We start from the raw sequence: 7,647 nt of genomic DNA, 5'->3' as shown, positions 1-7,647 counted from the left end.
AAACAAGGGCTAGAGGGTGCCCTTGGTGAAGACCATTTCGAGTATACGGAAAGAGCTACCAACATCATCGTTGATTTTGATGGTCACACTACCTTTAAAAACGAAACTAACCATTTTGGTCATAACCCTTTCATGCTGAGAGTTTGCAGAAGAAAGGGCCACTTCACTTTATCAGATGTTTTTTCATAATCAATTTTTAATATGACTTTCTCAAGATTTTCAGGTGAAGCTCGTTCATGCAGAACAACTTTATTGAGTATGTTATCCCTTGCATGAACACAATTTGTGTGGACCATACCACATGGTCACACACCTTGTTTAACTTATTAGTTGCAGCTATAGTAAAGATTTGACACTTAGGCGGTAAATCATTTGATATTGCTAAATATGACTTGCATCCTTAGTCTTGGGTAGAAGAGTTTTTTGCGGATGTATAGCTAGTTAAACAGTTGTACCAAGTAAATCTTAATCACATGCTAGAAAATTTGATAAAAAACTCCCGGAAAACCATCCTACCATAGAGCCTTGTTTCGTGGAACACTCAGTGTGAATTTCCTCATGAGAGAACGGAGTAGCTGAAAGCTCATTTTCTGCCTCCTAGAATTGAAGATTGTTATCATTATTAGACTGATCTAATAAAAATAAGCTATCAATTGAAGGTCCAAATAAATCTTTGTAATATTAGTAATAAGTTTCTGAGCAAGGTGTCCCCTTCATATCTTAGTTCGACCCTGAACCTGGTTGAGAGCAAAGGTTTTTGTATGTGCTGTTGCCCAACATATGACATTATTTCCTATTGTTGTCTCCTTGAAGGAACCAAAACCTTCAAGCATTGATATCATTTACCAAAAATACTTTCGTCCCGCTTTATATATAGAGCAACGATCATTCATAACCTGATGCAAACGGACGTCACCAGAACACAAGCACACACCCAAGGAAGGAAACGTAGGCGTTGAGCACAACATCACCACCCCTAGAACTACAAGAGCAACTTGGGTCCTCAACCATGAGCACACCACCACAAAGAGATGAAGTCGCATACGACGAACTATGAACCCCAAGGCGGTCCCTTCACGAAGGTTATGACATCAGAGCGCCGCCATCGCTCGACCCGGAGATCAAAGTTTTCCCTAGAGTAGCACGATGGGGAGGGAGGGTCGCGACAACACCTTCAAGAAGGGAACAAGCAATGTTGTTGCCAGTCCGTTGAAAGCACAACTTCTCCGTGGGTGGTTTTGGTAATTAATAACAATATATATTTCATTGGTCTAATGATTCTATCGATTATATTTCAGGAAAAGTTCAATGAATGGATTGGCTAGGATTGTGAGGAGAATCCCTAAATGCTTGGAATATCAATTGGAAAAAGTTTCAAGACTCCACATTTTTATTTATGTGAGAGACCACATTTTGATTTCATAGGAAAACCAATACTATTAAAAGGGGAGGAGGTATCTATGATGATCCGGTTGCTCAAGTCCTTAGAGATTAGCCACCAAAAACCTTCAACATTTCTCCCACAATATATTCTATCCAAATACTAATGTCAAATTTGGTGCCACCAAATTTCCGCATTCAGCCCTATGGAGTTTTCCTTAGACAGATTCCAAAGCCAAACCCTAGCAATTCAGTGTAATGGAGTTTTGCTTTGGTCGAGCCGGAAAGTAGTAACCACTCTCCGGGTATGAGATATTGAGCTTCAGAGTTTCCGAGTTTTATGCCTCGAAGGCATCGAGTCACTGGAGATGCTTAGGCCATTCGAATTAGACTCACCGAGTTTTTGTATATCGGCCTCACCGAAAAGCCTAAAGTTAGAGCATTTTGAACTAGTCGGTGCAATCGAGTTTTTACTTCGGCTCCAGCGAGGTGGGCAATAATGTTGTAACGGTCATATTTTTGGAGATGACTATATATACCCCTCCATCTCCCTCTTATTCGTAGAGAGAGCACTCTGAACAAGCACACACTTCTACCTCTTATTTTTTGAGAGAGAACCACCTACTCATGTGTTGAGATCAAGATCTTCACTCCAACCATATGAATCTTGTTTTCTAGCCTCCCCAAGTTGCTTTCCACCCAATTAATCTCTTCTTCCAAGCCAAATTTTGTGAGAGAATGACTGAGTGTTGAGGCGAGTATCTTTTGAAGCATAGGAGTAAGGAGTTCATCATCCATACCACATCTATTACCTTTTGGAGAGTGGTGTCTTGTAGTTTGGTTAGGTGTCGCTTGGGAGCCTCCAAATCGTTTGGACTTAAACCAAGAAGTTTGTAAGGGCAAGGAGATCATCTATTTCGTGAAGATCTACCCTGAGTGAGGCTAGTCCTTCGTGGATGTAAGTCATGGTGGAATATACAAGGTTGCTTCTTCGTGGACCCTTCGTGGGTGGAGCCCTCCATGGACTCGCGTAGCCGTTACTGTTAGAGCATAATTCTCCATTTGTGGTTTTGGTAAATGATGGCAATCCCTAAGGACTAATGGTTGCCTTGAGTTATATTTAAAAGATTTGTCCATAGGCACTTCTTGAAGTCCATCTGTTGGTTTCAAGGAGTTTATATGGTGACCAAGGTGGTATTCAAGGTTTTATCCAAAGATTGATCATGTGAGAGTTGAGCTTGTTGCAAGCATGTCTTGAAGAAGAAGATTGTGTGAACATTCATGTTTACCTTTAAGACATCATCTTTATGAAGAGAGAAGATAAGATACAAGGTTGATCAAGACTAAGTCAAAGAGTGAATAAAGTTGATCAACACACGAAGCATACAAGATGTACCTAGAGGGATCAAGTGATCCCATGGTACGGTAAGCATTGTCCATTACGCTTTGTGTACTAACCCAAGGTCTACGTGAGAGTTCTGTGTGAGGTTAGGTATGTTTCCATGGGCTTGCGTCAAGAGGAAGATCTCATACAACCCATGTGGGATGACATCAAGTGGTGATCGTCATCAAGATTGCGTTCTGCAAGTTTAAGTGGAGCATCACGAAAAGATCATGCTTGAAGCTTGTCGTCCATTGTGGTGACAATGGACTTGTGAAGATGTGTCAAAGAGTGGCTCACCCATAGAGGAGTATGGGGGATCAATCAACTACTCTTCATCGAGCCAACACAATCAAGAAAGGTGGTCCATCTTGAGGAAGTCAAGATCATCATCATCTAGCTCAAGTGGACTATGTGCAAGGTATAGGTTTGACCTTGATAGGTTTTCTATTTTACCAGTCTCATGGTAGTAGTTGGGAGACCGGGTTATAGGATCGATTTTCGTACTATCAAGGGTGTTGGGTTCTACCATAGGTGCATCACATGCAAAGTAAATTTTTCCTACGTGTAGACCATCCAAGAAAATGCTATGGAGATGGATCACACATTGTTACCACTAGACGTGGAGTGCCGTGCAATGGAAGTAGAGTTGGGGAAACACATGCGCGTGGTCCGTCTCCTCCTCGTCCGATCTCCCTCGAACAGCTAGTCGCTGGATCCTCTCCCTCGAGCGGCCGGTCATTGGATCCCACGTACAGGTTCGCCAGAGCGGCGCAAGTGCACCACCTCTAACGGTATCCGTGTGTGCAGGAGGAACACCATATGACGGACTACTAGGTCCAGATCACACGGTTGACGGCGGCGAGTGGAGGTGGCTAGTTGCAACACATGCAAAGCCCTAATGACGACACCGAAGTGATCAACTGAATAAGTGTGTTGCACCTCCACTATTTATAGGCATCCGGCGCGAGCTCAAATCTTGGGGCTCGCACGGATCCTAAAGCCCATGTGTTATTTCTCTTAAGCGCGCTACCCCATAGATTCTCGTTCACTTGCTCACGAGTCACATCATATCCGACTCGGCCAATCAGCAGCGGCCTCTAGAAAAGCGTGTCGACTCCAAGTGTCTGATGAAGCTAGTTAGGTGAACCTGTACTTCATACTTCTATTCCCTTTGCCACACGATATATGTTGTCGTGCACAAGGCGACATGGTCATCCTTGTTGCATCGCGACCTCTTTCTTGTTCCGGTGAATCTGACCAACACTTTGGATTATCTCGTAATCCTCATCGCATGGCCATGCTTATCCATGTGAGATTACTCGAGGGGCCGAGAGTATATCTCTCCTAATCGGAGGGGCAAATCCTATCTTGCTCAACCATATCTCATAGCATGGGTCTCGACAAGCCTGAAACCTACCTTTGTACTATCCAGTCACGGGTAGCATTTGGTCGGCCCAAAGCAAGTATGTCACCATCCCAAGTACATGCGCCAGCTCAGGTCTTAGGACATAGAACATATGTTGTACTAGAGACTCATAGATGACCTATCATTGCGTCTCATAGTCGGGTCTGTCCAACTCAGACCTTATATCGACTCGGTTCTGACTACCACTACAAGAAATATGCTCATACATGACGTTTTTTCAGATGTCGTTGATGAATTCGTTATAAATCTATGACAATTTCATCCAAAATCATCATAAACCGTTTGTGGGGATCAAATCTACATATAAATTACGATGATGTGAGTCAAAATCATCGTAACCGCATAGGATGAGATCGTCATAACTTTTACGACGATTACAAAAATGTCGTAACATATTCTAACCAATCAGAACTCTTCCCACGGATCAATGACATGGCACCCATCCATCCATCCATCAATCTCACCATCTCACATCCATCCATCCATGTATTTACAGAAAAAAACCCCACCCACAGCCCCAACCCTAGCATAGACGCCTCCCTCCTCCCCATCTCCTCGCCGCCGCCACCTCCTCACCGTCCCAGCCCCCTCCCGATCCAGTCCCCCCTCCTACCCATCTCCTCGCCGCCGCCACCTCCTCCCCGTCCCAGCCCCCTCCCGATCCAGTCCTCCCTCCTCCCCATCTCCTCGTCGCCGCAACCTCCTTCCCGTCCCAGCCCCCTCCCGATCCAGTCCTCCCTCCTCCCCATCTCCTCGCGGCCGCCACCTCTGCACCCGAGGATCGCCTCCGGCGGGCAGGATGCGGTGGGGCCGCTCGCCGGGGTGCTCGTGGGCGTCAAGGACAACCTCTGCACCGCCAGCATGCCCTCCATCGGCGGGTCGCGGATACTGGACGGGTTCCAGCCCGCGTACGATGCCACGGCCGTGCGGCGGCTGCGTGAGGCGGGCGCCATCGTGGTGGGGAAAACTAACCTCGATGAGTTCGGCATGAGGAGCACCACCGAGGGCTCTGGGTTTCAGGTTTGGAGGCTCACTGACCAGATCCTGTATGTTGTTTTGTCCAAGTTCGTTGATGTTTGCATCATCTGAGAAAAGTGCTAAGGATGCGTATTTATGCTGGTTTGTAGAGGTCAATAAAATCAGATTCGATGACTTAGTTTGTATAAGTCTTAACAGGGAACGACATACTTTCTGATTATAATAAATCCCCTCCCATCTTTCCCTTTTGTATGAGGTCTTGACCAGGATGTAAATTTGATGTAGAACTCAGAAAATTTTAGGGCAGTCATACTTTCTGATTATAATAGAAGTATTTTGTATACACCAAAAGATGTTTAAGCTCACTATCTGGTATACTCTGCAAGTTAGAAGCACCCAAAAGGATACCAACTGTCAATCTTCCCCTTCATCAAAGATTAAGATGGTCTAATTTTCATCTGTGTAATCTGTTGCTCTGGTTTTCTTCCATTCTTTCTTTCTGTGAAAGGGGGAATCTAATTTCACTTTGTAGGATATTTGGTTCCATGTTTATCAGGCCCACTTGATAGGTGTCAAGTGTTATAGGTTTTAGTACCAGTTATTTACTTTTACAGCCAGAACAATTATCTTTGTTTTCTTTGATTTGGTTGATATTACGCTCACTATTTTCGTATTTTTTCTACCGAGTCTACTGTTTGTGCCACTGGTATCCTGACTTGTGTTATCTTCTTGTCCAGTGTGTGATCAGATGTTCTTTACAGAACTCACCAAGGAGGCTTCGGATATAGCTGGCTATTTCAGCACTAGAGTACATCATCTTCTAAATCTTCATGTTCCTTCAGGATTGCAACGGTATATATGACGCGTACGTCAATGCTTCATAGATGATCAACAAATCATGGTTCAAGAAGGCAGACTGCTCATCAATTATGTGACTATGAATGCTATTGCCATTCGCAAAATTCTCAAAAAATATGACAAAGTAATTTGTTCATCTCTCAACTGTTATTATACAAATATCTTCACGATCTTCCTGCTAATATGCTATTGATTTGGCAGGTGCATGGTTCTGTTAGCGGTAGAGATTTCAGGAGCAAGATGCAAACTGAGCATACTGAACTGCTGCAGTCACCTTGGCTGATTGAGCTGGGTGCTTTCCATCTGAACTGTGATAGTTCAGATATTGATGAACCCGCAGGCTTCTCAAGAACGAATTCTTCAAGAACTTTTCCTGTGACTTGATAGCAACACAGCCAGTAATGACAATGGCCATTTCTGAAACTATGAAATATGACTACAGCCTAACTTGTCCAATTTGCTTGGTGAGATTTTGTTTTTTCCTATATTTCTTCATCTCCTTATACTTTATTGATCTTGGTCCTAAGTACGAAAATGGCAACTGGAACATCATGTCTTTATTAACGACTTGAAGTAAAAAAAGTGGTAGCACCACATGCACAACCTTTGTACAACGTATACTGATACTCATCCCAAATTTGGAAACTCCTGTACATTGTGTTTGCAGGATGATAATATTCTACTCCCTCCATAAACTAGCATAAGAGTGTTTAGATCACTATTTTAGTTATCTAAACACTCTTATATTAGTTTACGGAGGTAGTACTTCGCTAGGCCATAGGACATGTTCTTGTTAGGATTTTTCTAACCTATGGTTTTTTGTCGCTCGCGTAGGACACAATATTCAATCCATACGCGCTAAGCTGCGGTCACCTCTCCTGCAAAGGCTGTTCGTGTGGCGCTGCATCCGTGTACATCTTCCAGGGTGTCAGGAGCGCGCCTCTAGAGGCCAAGTGCCATGTATGCCGAGAGGTATGCGAGCAACCCTATGTGCTCTTATGTACTCCCTCCGTCCCAAAATTATTGTCTTAGATTTGTCTAGTTATCAATGTATCTAGTCATGTTTTAGTATTTAGATACATTCATTTCTAAACAAACCAAAGACAAGAATTTTGGGTCGGAGGGAGTATCATTTTTGCATCTCCTATGCATCATCGCAACTACACCGTAAACAAGAATGTCGTGTTGCTTACATTAATTTCCATGGTAAAGATATATTTGCTCATGCCGCCAGTATGAATGTAGTTGCTACCTCACACTCGAGACTAATTTTGTTCCATATACTTCAGGTTGGTGTGTTTGCTCACGCCGTGCATATGAATGAACTCGACCTGCTCATCAAAACAAGGTAAACTGTTAAGACTTAACTAGCTCTCCGCTTGTACGCAATGCGTGAGATTTCCCCTTGTGGGAGTGGTTGGGGACAGAGTGTGAGACGGCATGTGCACATGTGCAATTCCTGCAAGCCAATAGCAGGGTTGCCCACACTCGGTATCGGCCCACGTCGATGGTATATTTTTTGTAATCCTGGTTCACATCAATGGTATTCTGCAAATCATGCCTTACTCTTTGATATTGCAATTATAGTGCCAGCGCTTCGTGGGAAGGATTATGGGAAGAC

The 7,647-nt window shown here is 43.8% G+C and overlaps 1 pseudogene; it reads left to right on the top strand.

Moving 5' to 3' along the window:
- The first annotated feature begins 5,051 nt into the window (after positions 1 to 5,051).
- LOC123441897 lies at positions 5,052 to 7,378 on the top strand (annotated as a pseudogene).
- The last annotated feature ends 269 nt before the right edge of the window (positions 7,379 to 7,647 follow it).

The sequence above is a fragment of the Hordeum vulgare genome, chromosome 3H (genome assembly GCF_904849725.1).
Source record: "Hordeum vulgare subsp. vulgare chromosome 3H, MorexV3_pseudomolecules_assembly, whole genome shotgun sequence".
Taxonomy (NCBI): Eukaryota; Viridiplantae; Streptophyta; class Magnoliopsida; order Poales; family Poaceae; genus Hordeum; species Hordeum vulgare.
The sequence above is the reverse complement of the archived record's forward strand: the minus strand, read 5'-3'. Positions and strand labels throughout refer to the sequence as shown.